Genomic DNA, 17,310 nt, shown 5'->3' on the forward strand with positions numbered 1-17,310 from the left:
AACTTGTAACCAACCACTGTACTCCTAAATGTAATCTCATAACAGATTTAGAGAGGTTCAATCAAAAACTTTAAGGGAAACTGATTTTTTAAAAAATTTTTGTCTCTTCCTCTCACTCTTCCTCCCTCCCTCCCACTCTCCCTTTCTTCCTCCTTTTAAAAATGTCTTTTGTTACTATTGTATCTGAATTATAGAGTTTCTAGGGGCAAGCAGGAGACAAGAAATACAGATTTAAAATGACTGTGGTTTTTCTAGTAGAGCCTTCAGATTCATATCATCCTTTACTTGCGGACCAGTCATGGCTTCCCGTACATCTGTGTCACTATGGATGTTTGCCCTTCTTGTGTTTGGAGCGTTGTTAATCTTTGGAATAACTAATAGTCTCCTGGTTCATTTTCTGGCAATAGGTTGGTAAATAATACATTTTATTTATTTCATTTTATTGTAATCTTTATTTCAATCTCTTCAAAAGATAAAAAAATTTGAAACAGTGAATTAGCTCCCTTTAAAATGGCACCAGGATCCACAGATTACAGAAATCAGCATTGTTAACATTTGTCAAACACTGTATTGCAGACATCTTTTTTACTATACACAGGTAAAAGAATGGATATTCATACACAGACATGAATGCGCAGATAGGAAGACTTTGGAAAACATAAGAAAAGTTAGAGTCATTTTTTAAAAATGCTATGTTTTAACTTTAGATATTATATCATTTATATCCTACTATGAAAGACAAGAAAATCATGTATTTGTACTTTTCATTTTCCTCCTACACTTCTCAGTAGTTTGTTAGCAATGTTATTCTTATTACATTGTGAACATTTGTAACACTTTGTTCTGGTCTGTAATAAATGTTACTACAGTTGTTTGGTTTCGAATATATATTTAGATGGAGCATATACTCACCATCAACTCTTTCTTCATGGTATTGCTACGCCTGGGTGTTATTTTTCTTCCTCCATAGTTGGATATACTCATAAATAATCAAATAGTTACTCAGAGGTTTTTTATGCAAACACAGGCCCTCCTTCACTATCCCTATTTTCCATTTCTCAGACACAATTCTCTGCTTCTTAATATTCAATTCTCTGCTTCTTAATATTGCTGTATTCTAATTTTTCAATTGTTGGCATCATCTGTTCACTTTCTACTATGGAAGAATGAAGATTCTGTACACATTCATACTCTGGCGACATAGCAGTCATTTTGGGATTTCCCTTTAGCAGCATTTACCTTCAACTACCTGTTGAGTCTGACACCCTAATACCTGAATTCCATATTTCTTTTTATTACTGTATTCACTCAGTTGTAGTGGAGTATATGCTCCAGGAGCTTTCTGGGAAAGGGTTATGATGGGAAGTGTACATTTTTGACAACTTGTGTGCCTGAAAATGTCTTAAATCTACCGTTTACCTTAATTAATAATATCGAATTCTAAGTTGAAAACAATTTTTCCTCTTCATTTTGATGCTGATGCTCTGTTGTCTTATTGCCTTCAAAGCTCCTGTCAAGAAGTCTGATTGTGTCTGGAATTGATGGGTTCTTGGTCTCGCTGACTTCAAGAATGAAGCCGCGGATACCCGCGGTGAGTGTTAACAGTTCTTAAAGATGGTATGTCTGGAGTTTGTTCCTTCAGATATTCAGATATGTCTGGAGCTTCTTCCTTCTGGTGGGTTCGTGGTCTCGCTGACAGTGAAGCTGCAGACCTTCGCCATGAGAGTTACAGCTCATAAAGGTGGTGTGGACCCAAAGAGTGAGTGGCAGCAAGATTTATTGTAAAGACCAAAAGAACAAAGCTTCCACAGTGGGGAAGGGGACCCGCAGCTTGCCCCTGGCTCAGACAGCCAGCTTTTATTCCCTTATCTGATCCCTCCCACATCCTACTGTTTGGTCCATTTCACAGAGAGCGGATTTGTCCATTTTACAGAGAGCTGATTGGTCCATTTTGACAGGGTGCTGATTGGTGCATTTACAATCCCTGAGCTAGACACAGAGTGCTGATTGGTGCATTTACAATCATCTAGCTAGACATAAAAGTTCTCCAAGTCCCCACTAGATTAGCTAGACACAGAGCACTGATTGGTGCATTTATAAACCTTGAGCTAGACACAGAGTGCTGATTGGTGTGTTTACAAACCTTGAACTAGACACAGAGAGTGCTGATTGGTGCATTTACAATCCTCTAGCCAGACATAAAAGTTCTCCAAGTCCCGCACCCCCCCTTCAGGAACCCAGTTGGTTTCCCCTGGTGGGTCCTGCACCAGGGCCTCAGGTGGAGCTGCCCACCAGTCCCGCTGCACAGCCTGCACTCCTCAGTCCTTGGGTGGTCGATGGGACCCCGGACGTGCAGCAGGGGGCGGTGCCTGTCGGGGAGGCTCAGGCAGCATGGGAGCCCACTGTAGGGGAGCTCGGGCATGGGGGGGCTGCAGGTCCCGAGCCCTGTCCTGCAGGGAGGTGGCTGAGGCCCAGCAAGAATTTGAGTACGGCACGGGCAGGCTGGCAGTGCTGGGGGACCCGGTGCCCCCTTCGCAGCTGCTGGCCCAGGTGCTAAGCCCCTGACTGCCCGGGGTTGGCAGTGCCGGCTGGCCCCTCTGAGTGTGGGGCCTGTTGAGTCCACGCCCACCTGGAACTCACACTGGCCTGCCAGCGCCATGCGCAGCTCCGGTTCCCACCTGAACCTCTCCCCCAACACCACCCCACAAACAGAGAGAGCCGGCTCTGGCCTCAGTCAGCCCAGAGAGGTGCTCCCACAGTGCAGCAGTGGGCTGAAGGGCTCCTCAAGCACAGCCAGAGAAGACACTGAGGCTGAGGAGGCACTGAGAGTGAGCGAGGGCTGCTAGCATGTTGTAGTCTGTCATGATGGCATTTTGATTCTAGAATTTTTGAGGGAAACTTCTTCTACCCCTGTCCATCATGTTCTGAAACCTCATTGGATTTTTTTTTTTTTTTGTCCACAGTATTTTGAAATTTCATGGTAATGTGACAGAGTGGAGATCTTGTTTTCATCTATTGTGCTGACATTTAGTGGGCTATGACAATCTGAAAATTCATTATACTTCAGTTCCTGGAAATTTTCTTGGATTATGTCTTTGTTGATTTCCTGTCCTTCATGCTCCGTTTCTGAAGCTCCTATTATTTTGACAGTGAGACTCCTAAATGTGACATCTATTTTTTTAAATCTTTTCCTTTATATTTTTCCTTTCTTCATCTTTTTTAAAAAAATCACTTTCTTGGCTGGGTGCGGTGGCTCATGCCTGTAATCCTAGCACTTTTGGAGGCCAAGGCGGGTGGATCACAAGGTCAGGAGATCGAGACTATCCTGGCCAACATGATGAAACCCCATCTCTACTAAAAATACAAAAATTAGCTGGACATGGTGGTGTGTGCCTGTAGTCCCAGCTACTCGGGAGGCTGAGGCAGGAGAGTCACTTGAACCCAGGAGGCAGAGGTTCCAGTGAGCTAAGATCACACCCCTGCACTCCAGACTGGCAACAGAGTGAGACTCAGTCTCAAAAAAAAAAAAAAAAAAAAATCACTTTCTTGATTTTCTCAAGTTTACTTTCTAAACTTTCTATTGATTTCTTATTTCTGTTATTATATATTTAAATTCCCGGATACTTTTCTAATTATCTAAATGTTCCTTTATATAGCATCTTGATCTTATTTCTTACAAACACTTTCTCTGAGGATAATAATATTTAAATTATTTTTTTGCCTGAATAGTCTTTTTCTTTCAAGGTTTTCTTTGGTTATTTCAGTCATATTTCCTATTACATACTTTTCTCAAATATATGTTGATCCTTTGGTGTCTGCAAATTTTCAAAATTGGGGATCAAAGACCTGACTGAAGGAAGTGCCTGTTGGTGATAGTTTTTATTACAGATGTTCTATCTGGTCAGATGTTTTGTTGAGAGAACCTAAATTACCAGTATATTTTGGTATTTTCTTTTGAGTTGGTCAGAATTCTTAGATAGGGGAAAATTCCTCCCTTGTTCTGCATGCATATAATATTTGCTGCTACCTTTCTGTAGTCAAGTTGGGAAGAGTCCAGCATAGATGTTTTGAGTGTGGTGCACCTGACCTCAACTGTTTTAATCTCCATGGTATGAAAACCTTAGCGGTTGGGGAAGACACCAGGAGCTAGTTGTTTCAATCAATTTTTCTGGTTTTAATTTCATTTCTTCTATTCCTACTTCCATGAGTACCTGGTACCATTTAAGCTACTCTTTTAAGACAGCACATGCCTTTACTTTTCCCACTACAATATAAGGTTTTAGGTTTCTTAGTCTGTTAGGCGAATTACCACTCACCTGCCTCCAGCTTTCATAATGCTGTTGTTGCCTCCTCTCCCATTATCATTGTCTTTGTGGGTTAACTTCTTTAAAACCCCAAACCACACACTTTTCCTATCATTTTAGTAGGATTTGGGGAAGAAACATGTACAGATGCATTTATTAAATTTATCATCTTTAAGTGAATGTTCTTGATTCTTGAGTTTCTTATTATGACTAATCTCTAGGTTGGTTATCAGTCTTCTTGAAGTCATTCCTTTAAGATTTTGAGCTGCTGAAATTCCTGAGATTTTACATGCATAACAATATATAAGCAAAAACGTATTTGTTTATATTATCTTTTCCTTAGAACTTTGTAAACTATTCCCACTGTATTTTTGTCAATTTAGTGTTGTCAAAGAAAAGATCCTGACCATTTCCTATTTGTAAATTTAAATGTAAATGATTTTTTGTTGCTTTTTTCTGCCAAATCATCACAAGATTATTTATGCTATAGATTCATCAAATCCAGTCAGTCTTAGTATTGTGTTCATCCTTTAATTTTTCTTTGAACAAATGGGCCCTTTAAAGCTACAGATTTAAATGTCTTTGTTGAGTTCTTTTTTTCAGGGCTGCCAATTTAGCATTTGTTGGACCTCCTTTTCCTTTCATGTTGTTTATTCCTTCAATAATTTTAGTTTCTCTTTTCAATTTTATTTTATTTGTTTTGCTCAAGCCTGTCCTCATGTTACAAGATATTAAAAAATCTGTACCTGTTCTTCTCAATGTGGCTTTTATCTCTGATAGTCTTATTTTCCTCTTCCATTCCTTTACTAAATTCTGCAGCTTACTTGTCTTCTTCACCAAATGGTTGTACATTGTTTAGTTCTTTTGTATACTGCATCTTTGAGACTATTGGAATTAGCTGTTAACACATTTTTGTTCCCTTAGTAATTCCTCTTCTAGTTTTTAAAAATACTTTTTCTTCCTTTTGGCTTTTTTCCCTCCAAGATCTACAAAGTTCCCTACTGCATTATTTGTAACATTATTTGTAACATTTGTAACATTTGGGGTTTGGGATAGATGTTTTCTAAAGAATACTGTAAGAAGTGGGCCTAGAGGGTAGATTATAGGCCGAGGGAGTGTTTTTGTTTTTTTTTTTTAATTGACACATAGTAATTGTATGTATTTGTAAGGTTTAGCATGATATTTAGATATATGTATACAATATGTAATGATCAAGTCAGGGTAATTAGCGTATTCATTACCTCAAACATTATCTGTTTATTTTTGTTGAGAACATTCAAAATTTTTTCTTCCAGCTATTTGAAAATATATAATAAATTATTGTTAAATATAGCCATCCTACAGTGCTTTAGAAGAAACGAAATTATTCCTCTTACCTAATAGTAATTTTGTATCTGTTAACACACCTCTTCCTATTCCCCTTCTCCTACACTTTCCAGCTTCTAGTAACCACTATTCTACTCTCTATATCTATGAGATCAAAGTTTTTAGCTTCTACATGTAAGTGTGAACATGTAGTATTTATCTTTCTGTGCCTGCTTGGCTTATTTCATTTAATGTACCCCATTCATGTTGCTGAAAATGACAGGATTCCATTTTTTTTAAATGACAGAATAGTATCTCATGATGTATTTATGCCACATTTTCTTTATCTATTCATCTGTTGATGGACACTTAGGGCTATTGTGAATAGTGCTGCAATAAACATGAGAGCAAAGATTTCTTTTTGACAAACTAATTTTCTTTTCTTTGGATATGTATATACCCAGTAGTAAGATTGCTAGACAATATGGTAGTTCTATTTCTAGCTTTTTGGGAAACTTCATACTGTTTTCCATAATGGCTGTATTAATTAAAAATCTCTACCAATGTTGTGTAAGAGCTCCCTTTTCTCCACATCCTTGCCAGCATTTGTTATTTTTGGTCTTTTTATAATAGCCATTCTAACTGGGGTAAGATTATATTTCATTGTGGTTTTGATATGCATTTCCCTGATGGTTAATGATGTTGAGCATTTTATTTTATTTTATTTTATTTCATTTATTTATTTTTTTTGAGACAGAGTTTCGCTCTTTCGCCCAGGCTGGAGTGAAGTGGCACGATCTTGGCTCACTGCAACCTCCAACCCCCAGATTCAAGTGATTCTCCTGCCTCAGCTTCCTGTGTAGCTGGGATTATAAGCCCCCATCATCACGCCCGGCTAATTTTTGTATTTTCAGTAGAGACGGCTTTCACCATGTTGGTCAGGTTGGTCTCAAACTCCTGACCTCAGGTAATCCACCCGCCTTGGCCTCCCAAAGTGTGAGGATCACAGGTGTGAGCCACCACACATGGTCAAGCATTTTTAAAAATAGACCTGATGTCCCTTTGTTTGTCTTGTTTTGAAAAATGTCTATTCAGATCAGCTGCCTATTTTTAATTGGATTTCTTTTTCTGTTGAGTTCCTTATATATTCCAGATATTAAATATTAATCCCTTGTTGGATGAATAGTTTCCTTCTATTCTTCAGGTTGTCTGTTTACTCTATTGATAGTTTCCTTTATTGTGCAGAAGTTTTTTAGTTTGATATAATCCCATTCATCTATTTTTGTTTTTATTACCTGTGCTTTTGAAGTCTTATTCATAAAACATTTGCCCAGACTAATGTCTTAGGGCATTTTTTCTGTGTTTTCTTCCAGTAATTTTACAGTTCTGTGCCATACATTTAAGTCTGTATGTCACCCTGATTTGATTTTTATATACGATGTAAGAGAGGGGTCTGGTGTCATCCTTCTGTTTGTGGATATCCAGTTTCCCCAGCACCATTTATTGAAAAGATTGTCCTTTCCCAATGTGTGCTCTTGTTGCTTTTGTCAAAAATCAGATAGCTGTAAATATATACCATACTATTTGTGTCACTACAGCTTTGTTGAAGTATATGTTGTATATGTTGAAGTCAGATAGTATGATGCCTCCAGCTTTGTTCTTTGTGCTCAGGATTTCTTTGGCTATTTGGGGTCTTTTGTGGTTCCGTATCAATTTTAGGATTGTTTTTTCTATTTCTGTTGAAAAGGTCAATGGTTAAAAAAAGTCATTGGTATTTTGATAGGAGTTGTATTGAATCTGTAGATTGCTATGGATAGTATAGTCATTTTAGCAATATTAATTATTCCATTCCATGAACATGTGATGTCTTTTAATTTTTTTGAGTGTCTTCTATTTCTTTCCTCAGAGTTTTGTAGTTGTGTTTATAGAGATCTTTCACCTCCTTGGTTAAATTCGTTTGTAGCTTTCTCTTTTTCTGTAGCTATTGTAATTGAGATTGTTTTCTTGATTTCTTTTTCAACCAGTTTGTTATTGATGTGTAAAAAGGCTACTGATTTTTATATGTTGAATTTTAATCTTGAAACTTAGTAGAGTTCATTTATCAGTTCTAAGACTGTTTTGGTTACATCTTTAGGTTTTGTTTTAAATATAAGATTATGTCACCTGTCAACAGGGACAATTTAACTTTCTCCTTTCTAATTATGAATTTTTTTCCCCTTATTGCTCTGTCTCGGACTTCTAGGCTGAAGGAATCTGCAGTTTATATCTTTGTCTATTATCTCAAACATTCTCTTATCTCACTGTTGTTTTCTTTAACCCCAGGGTCCGTTTACTTTCACTTTTTAAGAGTTAAGAAGCTGGGATGGCCCTGAAGAAATCTCTCTAATTATGATATAATAATTTATGACGTCCCTTATTTCTTTTCCCCAGCTTACTTTCAGCAAGTTGCCTTAGCGGGAAGATTGGATCATATACAATAAAAATATCACAATTGCATGATTTCACTTTTATTATTACTTTTGCCATTATGCAGTGTTAAAATAGGCCTTTACAGAAATCTTCCTGTCTTTTTATAGGCTCTGAAGTCTTTTTCTTTGTTTCTTTTTTTAATTTTAGGGATGGACTCTTGCTCTGTTGCCCAGGCTGGAGTGCAGTGGTGTAATCTTGGCTCACTGCAACCTCCCCCTCCTGGGTTGAAGCAATTCTCCTACCTCAGTCTCCCAAGTGGGTGGGATTACAGGCTCCTGCCACTATGCCCAGCTAATTTTTGTATTTTTAGTAGAGACAGGGCTTCATCATGTTGGCCAGGCTGGTCTCCAACTTGCAACCTCAGGTGATCTGCTCACCTCAGCCCCCTAAAGTGTTGAGATAACAGGTGTGAGCCACCACGTCTGGCCAGCTCTCAAGTCTTAATACTCAGTCACTGAGAACTTTTAGAAAAATATACATCTAGCTTAATTTGTGAGATGTATCTCTGACGTACATAATCTCTCACTTCAGTGTATATTTCACAGTTTGGAGCATATTTGCTTCACATTTTAAAATTTGAAGTTGTAACTGGTAGCTTTATTGTTTGTTTCCTTAGAATGGAGCCCACTATTCTTATCTTTTGTTCTTTTTCTGGGCTTAGGGGTAGGAAAATGTAAAAGTGATTTTGCTCTGTCGTCTTTAGATAGAAGTCCTCTCATAATTTATGCTTAAACCTTGATATTGCATCCAGAGCACTCAGGAAAAAAATGTATATGTATATGTGTGTGTTTTAGGTTTTCTTTCTAGAATATATTTTAATATAATTAAACATACTTAATTATAGGTTTTAAATAATTAAGTAATGGAAAAGTTGTAGAATGATTTCCTTTCTTTTCTGCTCTATTATACATCTTTCTCAATTCATACTGGCATTTAAACTACTTATGTAGATGGAAATGTTAATCGTATGGTACAAGTATGCCTTGTAGACATCCCATTCCTAGAAGTTATTTTCATCTCATTAGGTATCAACTGAGCAGAATGACTGTATTCACAGTGACCTCGGTATAGTTAGTGAGCAATCTCCGTGTCCCATTAAGACTGCTACACAGAATTAAATTAGTAACAGGATATTCAAATGTTGATTTTCTTGTTCTAGGGTACGTTTTCTTTATCCTAATTGCCATAGACATTAAATATTCAATTTATTCACTCTCTTTGGAAAAGAGCTCCATTCAGTTGTAATCAAACCAATCCATATCCTTCCAATCTATTAATTACATTAATTTAATCTTGTATTAATTAAGGAATATTCATGGCTGTTGAACATTGTAATAGGTAGAAATAATTAGGAATCCAAATATCTGAATGATGCATTGTGAAAACTGAATTATGAGAGAGAAGTTGCATAGTTTCAAGGTCTAGTTTTTGTTTGCTACTTATAAAAAAAACCTAGTAAACTACTGTTATAAAGCTTTAGCAGTTTATCTCTATAGTAAAAGATCTATGACCCACAGAAAAACTAACTGAAATTAACAATGTTCCTTCATAAATCACTTATAATCAACCCATTTTCAGCATTTTGTTGAGAGCTTTCTGACTTCTTTTTCCATCAACTTTATTATAAAATATTTTCACATTTATAGTTATATTATATTTAATCATATTGTCTCCTTTTCTGCATTCACATAGAACTTGCAATTGAAAAATAAACTTTGCCATTTAATTATATCATATTAATACCACATGTAATGGTTTCATTCATATCATCTCTTCCACAAGATGATCTTCAAAGGCAACAAGCATATTGCAAAATAATATTAATATTTATTTAGTTCTTATTATATGATAGGCACTCTTATGTGGTATCTAGCATATTCCTAAATGTTGAATATGTATTACATTGGAGATAACATGTATCATATGTCAAGTAGCTTAGTATCTATGACATTTTAGGAAGGAAATGTAATAGCTTAAGTATGGGCTTTGGAGTCAGACAAATTGAGTTTTGATCCTTGGCTCTTAGTGGCTATATAATTTTGGGTAAATTACTTAGTCTCTCTGAGACTACACTTCTCCTGAAAGATTAATATATTTCATAAAGTTTTTCTAAAATATCTTCACATAGTAGATACTTATGTGGTAACTATTTTTATTCATAATCTGACAGTTGATTATTATAGATGAAAATCTCTTTATAGTATATATTCCTGTCTCAACCAATATTTTATTCTGTTTATTTACTTCATATCTTCATCTACTATCTCAAACATTCTCTTATCTGTGTTTATGATTGATATATGTATCAGATAAAAATTATATATATAATTTATATATACTATATATTTATATATTTATATGTAGTTTATATTTATATTAAATAATATAAATATATAGTATATATTTTATATATATTACAAATTTGCATTTAATAGCCCTAGAATCTTTGGCAAGTTACTGTATCACTTTGAGTCTGTTCCTGACCTTGGATGATCTGCCCGCCTTGGCCTCCCAAAGTGTTGGGATTACAGGCGGGAGCCACCACGTCTGGCCTCCCTTTTTTTAGATTTGTGTAACTGCTTGTCCTCCATATTGAATAATACAGTTGCATGCATACTGTCACCAAGCAAATATAAGAGGTTGGATGGTCCTGTGCTTAACCTAAAGGTACTCCACAAACCCATAAAGGAGCAGAAGAAACCAAGTTATGAAAGATCAGACAATGAGGAAGAAACTGCTGTTTTCAGCAACATATGAAAACTTTATGTTGTTTCCAGTCCTGATAACAACAGCGTGACAGCACATATATGACTGGTATTCAAGGGTCCCAGATCAATGGAAGAAAACACAGGAAAAGGAATTGAAAGTATCTTCCATTAGATGCTGAAGAACCATTCAGGATTCTTGACTACAGATCTGAATTCTCCGAGGCTTATGGGTAAGCTCATGATGGGAGTGGTGTTACTTTCATCATTTTATCCCTAGCATATATCACAAATACCAGACACAAAACTGACCTTCAGTATTTTTTAATGAACATCATTGTTTTACATCAGAGCAATTATTTGTATTCTTCACTATTAAAAACGCAATCAAATCACAATAATACCAAACCTTTGTTTGATTCAGGGGTGAGGGCAGGCTGCTTTTCATTCAAAAGCAGATATTAATACTCTAAACAGTCCTTATAAGTACTGATGTGTCTTGCTAATCTTTTACAAAATCTCCCATAACTTTCAAAAGCAGCATTGGATCCACCACTATAAGACAGGTCACTTTTTAAAAGTTATTTTTTGTATACTGACAGAAATTAGGTTCACTTGTAGGGAATTCCTCTTCTAAGAAAAGACACTCACAGTTTTCCACTTTAGATGATGTGGAATACAATTCTAATTAAATAAGAAAGAAGTCTTGCACGCGGAGCCATGAAGATGGTACCTCCACGTCATACATTCATGTATAGTAAAAGAACAATTCCAATAAGCCAGTGTTCTCTCCTTTGTATTAACACTTTATTTTAAAATTGCAAATTATTTATGGACCCTTCCGCCCTGTTGGACCTATCATCTTAATCCATTGCCCCAAGGTCAGTGGTGCTAGGTTTTAAATTTACTGCGATTTTTTTTGTTCTATTTCAGAAATCAGTAAGGTCAATGCTGCAGAAATTATCCACAACCATAAGTTCAGATACTTTTTAATTAAAGTTTTGAGGTGATCTAAAGCATAGCAGTCATGATTTGTTACTGTTGGTTAGGAACAGTTCTAAATGTTTCACACATAGAGTAATTAATTTAATCTTTGTAACCATCCTACAGATGGGGATGATTATGATTCCATTTTTGAGACAGGGAAACTGAAGCACAAGGAAGTGAAATAATTGCACAAATTCATCCATCTTGTAAACGATGAGGCCAGAATTCAAACTCAGGGAGTCTGATTGCAGAGCATGAACTTAACTATAACTTTATCTGCCTTTCACAGCTCACACATTCTCCAAGTGCTAGTGTCTTGAAGACAGTATGCTGGTATGCAAGCAATCCACTGGCTGCTAATGATTCCTGTACAGATTACACTGTAGCTATAAGCACAAGATATTGTCAGATATAACTGTACAAAGCGAACTCAGCTCACTCTCTGCTTTGTAATCAAATGTTATTCTTAATGAAACAAAACTGACTTTTTCTGACAGGCTGTGTGAGATGCGCAAGGATGTCACCTACATTTGTAAGAGTCAGGGTAGGTTCCACTGCTCAGGAAGGAGAATGGCCGTGGCAAGCACGCCTTAAAATGAATGGGCAACACTACCGTAGGGCATCATTGATCAGTGAAAGATACTTGGTGACTGTGGCTCACTGTTTTAAAGTGTAAGTTCATTATGTTGCCCAAGGCGACAGAAACCAAAGGCTTTGGAGGAAGTTCCAGTTTGTACCTGTTATCCCTGTTTAAATATTAGTAGCACTCCCTTTCATTCTCAAAAGTGTCCTGGTTTGGAAGAAAAATTATATGGCAAGCCTATCTAAGGCTTTCGTACCTTTTCAGTAAAAATGGGAAGAGTCATTCATTCTTGACAGTGCATTTTTTTCTTCACATGATACTTACCTCTCATCACTTTATAATACAGACATCCTAAACTACTTGTAGTTGCTGAAACACATTCTGTTTCATATGTACCTTCCTCTCCGCACATGCCTGCCCCCATCTGCTCGGGGCAAATACGACTTAGACCCATAGTCTTATCCAAAATACTATTTTCTCTAAGAAATCTTCTATTCCCTTAAGAATACAGATGTAAGTCTTCCTATTCTGTAGTCTCACTAATTATATACACCATTATTTAACCTATTATAACTGCTAGTGTTTACACCTACCTTTCACTAGATTTAAACTTTTTGATGGCATGGCCATTTATTTTTATTCTATTCCCCCATTGCCTTATATAGTGTATGGTGTAGGAACTCAAGATTTTTTAAAATGAGTTAAAAATCAGATTATAAATTGCTAATGAACTATAGATCAAGGAAGTATTCATGCCAAGAAGAGTACAGTAGATACAGAATGTATTTCTATTATCTTGAAATAAATACAAAATATATGATTTTTATTTCTTTAGGACAAAAAATCCAAAAAACTATACTGTCAGCTTTGGCATGAAAGTAACTCTACCCTATATGCAACATGATGCTCAACAAATTATTATTCATGAAGACTACATCCAGGATGAACATCATGATGATATTGCACTTATTCTGCTCACTAAAAAGGTTTTATTTAAGAATGATGTACATCGAGTTATTCTTCCTGAAGCCACAGAGATTTTTCCACCTGGTGAAGGAGTTGTTGTTACAGGATGGGGAAGACTTTCATTTAATGGTAAGACCAGGGAAAATGTAACATACCATGTAAGGTACAAAAGCAACAGGAAAAGAGTAATCTAGGTGTAGAGTCAAAGGCATCATTTACCTCCAGATGTTGAGTACTCTCAGACAATCTCTTAGGGAATGGTGCATATGGAGTTATGACTTTGCAAACTGCCTGGGTTTCAAACATTCCAAGGAAACCAATTTGGTTGTAGAACCTCCCTAACCTGGAAAAGCCAACTGAGAAAGCTCTGGTCCAAAGATGTAGGAAGAGAGAGAAAGAGAGACAGGCAACATTAGAAAGATATTTCAAATTATAATTTGAACATTTCTTTTTTATCAGTTTGAATGAGGAAAGTGAGTGGGCTTTTTCATTCTAAAAGTATGCAACAGTCAAATATGGGTCTTATGTACAGAGGATAAAGCAAGGTCATCCAGTTCTTTCAGCTTGTTTGTGGATATTTAATTCCTTTAGGTAAATATCCAGTGTTCCTTCAGAAAGCATCTGTGAAGATTATTGATAGAAACACTTGTAATGCTAAAGAAGCCTATCATGGTATGGTGCAGGATACAATGCTATGTGCTGGGTACATGGAAGGAAATATTGATGCCTGTCAGGTAATTCTGGCCATTATTTACATTGACCAGTAGTATATAAATAACTGCTCTTACTTTATGAAAATCATCAATATGGAGACAATTCTATACTTCAATTAATTTGCACTTTTCCAATCCTGTCAAAGTTCCTCTCAGCTTTGGCACTAAAGTAATTCTTCCCTACATGCAACATATGTTTTTAAGTGTTTAACAAACATTTATGCCGGACTTATTCTGAGTCAAACACTGTTTTAAGTCCTCTACAAATGTTGATTCATTTAATGTTCATTACACTATTATGATGTAGATAATACCAGTATTCTCATTTTATGATGAGGAAATAGAGGCAGGTAAATTTTAGTAATTTGCACATCATAGCTGACATAAAAACCTAGGCTGTCTAGCACCACAGTCCAGATTCTTAGCTACATTTCAATAAATAATCATCTCAGAATTTTTTCAATTACTTTCAGCCCATTCTGAAATTCCTCTCACTTTCTTACCCCCTCATGGTTAGAGTTCTGGTATTTTTTCTCAGATATGAAGTCCCATATTCCAAGTATATTCATATGTCTCCCAAAGCTTTGTCATGGAATTAAAGCCTGTAACTTATTAAATCATACCTTTGGTGCAGTGGCTCATGCCTGAAATCCCAGCACTTTGGGAAACCAAGGCAGGAGGACTGTTTGATATCAGGAGTTCAAGACCAGCCTGGGCATCACAGTGAGACCTCATCTCTACAAAAAATAAAAAAATAGCTAGCTCAGTGTGGTGGTATGCCTGTATTCCTAGCTACTCAGAAAGCTAGGTGGGAGGATTACTTGAGCCCAGGAGTTCCAGGCTGCAGTGAGCTGTGATCATGCCACCGCACTCCAGGCTGGGAGACAGAGTGAGATCCTGTCTCTAAAATATCAATAAATTTAAAAAATAAATCACACCTTTCAGTTTCAGGTAAACTCCAGAGTCCTAGGCAAGGTATTCTGGTCAGTCACAGTTGAAGTTAATGGTGACATAGGGATTTACACTGTGAGCAAAATGCTAATGACTTACAAACTTTATCTGGGGTTATCATTTAGTGTAAATAAAGTATCCGAAAGGAAATTCTCACAATGATATATATTCTTTGTTTTATTCAGGGTGACTCTGGAGGACCACTAGTTCATCCTAATTCTCAAAATACTGCCTTGTTGGAGTGGTGAGCTGGCAAAGGAATGAATGTGGTGCAATCAATAGTCCAGGGGTCTACACACGAGTGACCACCTACTGCAACTGGATCGCCTCTAAGACTGGTGTCTAACAGAAAATCATCTCCTAGCAACTATTGTAGGTTGTTTTTGCCTGTTACTCCTAAGCCTTACTTAACATGCATTTTAAATTAGTGTGTACAATGGCTGTTTTGAAAGAACTGCCATCCCAAGGGAATATTTGTGGACTTCTAAGCCAACTCAATAAAACAAGACATCTCAGGTTTGGTTCAGAAAAACCTAAGCAAAGACAGTGTTCACATCAAAATCAGACTATCATAATATGAATTATTTTTGTTTCATTAACTCACATCATGGCTATCTCATCACAGCATAAACTCTTGGTTTTTGTCATTCAGACTTTCTAGAATTGTGAAAGTGTGTCCTTGTCCATGGCAAATTAATCACTGTAACTGGAATCAATACTTTATGCAGACTGGGTTGGAATATGCTATATCTGCCTTCATGTCATAGTTTTTGTGGAAGGTGTGTGGTTGTGATCTAAATCTAGTCTGAATGTAGGCACTGAGTTACACTCTTTTATTTGTATGAGGTCTTGATCAATTCTTGCAATCATTGTGAAAGAATTTCACATCAGCAAAACCAGGCAAAACAGCACATTTTAGACTTACAGAGACCAGGCAGAGTAGTAGTTCTTCACTGTTACAAGTTTCTGTGGAAATTCTTTATTTGTAACATATTTTGAAAAGTCTCTATGCACCCTGAAAATGTGTAATGTATTTTAATTAAAACAAATTTAAAAGCAAAGTGTTCAATGACAGTTTTCTTTTTGGTTTTTGTTTGCTTTCTTGAGAATTAGTGGGTGGGTCTTCCTTTCTCTTTTTAACTTCTTTTTCCATAAAAAGAAGGGTTGCCTGTACTTGGACCACGGCTTACGGGAGGGCACGGGGTGGTTAAAAAGTATCTCCAGGGCCGGGCCTGGTGGCTCATGTCTGTAATCCCAGCACTTTGGGAGGCCGAGGCAGGCAGATCACTTGAGGTCTGGAGTTTAGGACCAGCCTGGCCAACATGGTGAAACTCCGTCTAATTAGCCGGGGTGGTGGCTGGCGCCAGTAATCTCAGCTACTTGGGAGGCTGAGGCAGGAGAATCACTGGAACCGGGGAGGCGGAGGTTGCAGTGAGGGGAGATCACCACTACACTCCAGGCAGGGAGACTCTTTCAAACAAAACAAAACAAAACAAAAATAGTATCTTGAGGCTGAAGGGAGCAGCTCCGGTGGACGCTGCCCCAGGTCTGACAGAGGAATGGGGCCAGCGGGCCTCTTGAAGGCCTCTGGGGGCCAGAGGCTCCTTGTTGCGCCAGAGGAAGAGGCCTGGCCAGCGCGGGTTGGGCCCCTCCAGCCCGCTGAGTCTGGTCAGGTGGTTGCCAGTCTTCCGGATGAGTTTCCGTTCGCGGCCTAGGAAGTCGTTCTCCAGGAAGCCACAGAGGTGAGGGTCTGCATGCTTTGCACCCGGGGTGTGCAGATCCAGCAGGGCCTGGTTCAGGCTCATCTCCAGGGCCAACGCGGCTTGCAGGGCGCCCAAGCTGCTGTCCTGTTCATCCTAGGACGGCTTCTGGGTGGCATCGCAGAGGGCTCCGCAGTGGTTTTGCGTCTTCCACAGACTCTGGGCGTCCTGTCGCTTCTTCTGGGCCAGCTCTCGGAAGAAGTGGCCCATGCCCTCCAGGGCCACGTCGTCGCGGTGGAAATGGAGGAAGAGAGAGAGGTAGGTAAGAGACGCCCGCAGCTGCGGGTTCACCAGGCTGCTGTCGGCGGCCTCCACTTCGGCGCAGTAATTCTGGCTCATGGTCAGGAGCTAAACAGACACGCGCACAAAAGAAAGGCTGAATCGGTCTTCGGCTGGGGGATGATAGGAAGGCCAAGAAGATGGTTCTGGAAGCTGCGGAGGGGTTGGGGGTCTGGGGAGGAAGTTAAGGAGGAGTCAGAGGCTGGAGGCAGGAAAGAAGGGAGTTCAGGAAGGAGGTAAGCACGGTATGTCTGTAGGTGGGTTTTTTGTGTGACACAAATGTTCATT

At 37.9% G+C, this 17,310-nt stretch overlaps 1 long non-coding RNA gene across 1 annotated transcript; it reads right to left on the bottom strand.

Annotated features, from left to right (window-relative positions):
• Positions 1-298: 298 nt before the first annotated feature.
• On the bottom strand, positions 299-17,083 carry LOC112625377. The gene is made up of 3 exons (XR_003119575.1): positions 15,909-17,083; positions 13,539-13,662; positions 299-463 (listed from the first exon to the last, which is right to left on the bottom strand). It is a non-coding gene; the product is annotated as an uncharacterized LOC112625377 (long non-coding RNA).
• Between the last annotated feature and the right edge of the window lie 227 nt (positions 17,084-17,310).

Source organism: Theropithecus gelada, chromosome 5, assembly GCF_003255815.1.
Source record: "Theropithecus gelada isolate Dixy chromosome 5, Tgel_1.0, whole genome shotgun sequence".
In the NCBI taxonomy this organism is placed as follows: Eukaryota; Metazoa; Chordata; class Mammalia; order Primates; family Cercopithecidae; genus Theropithecus; species Theropithecus gelada.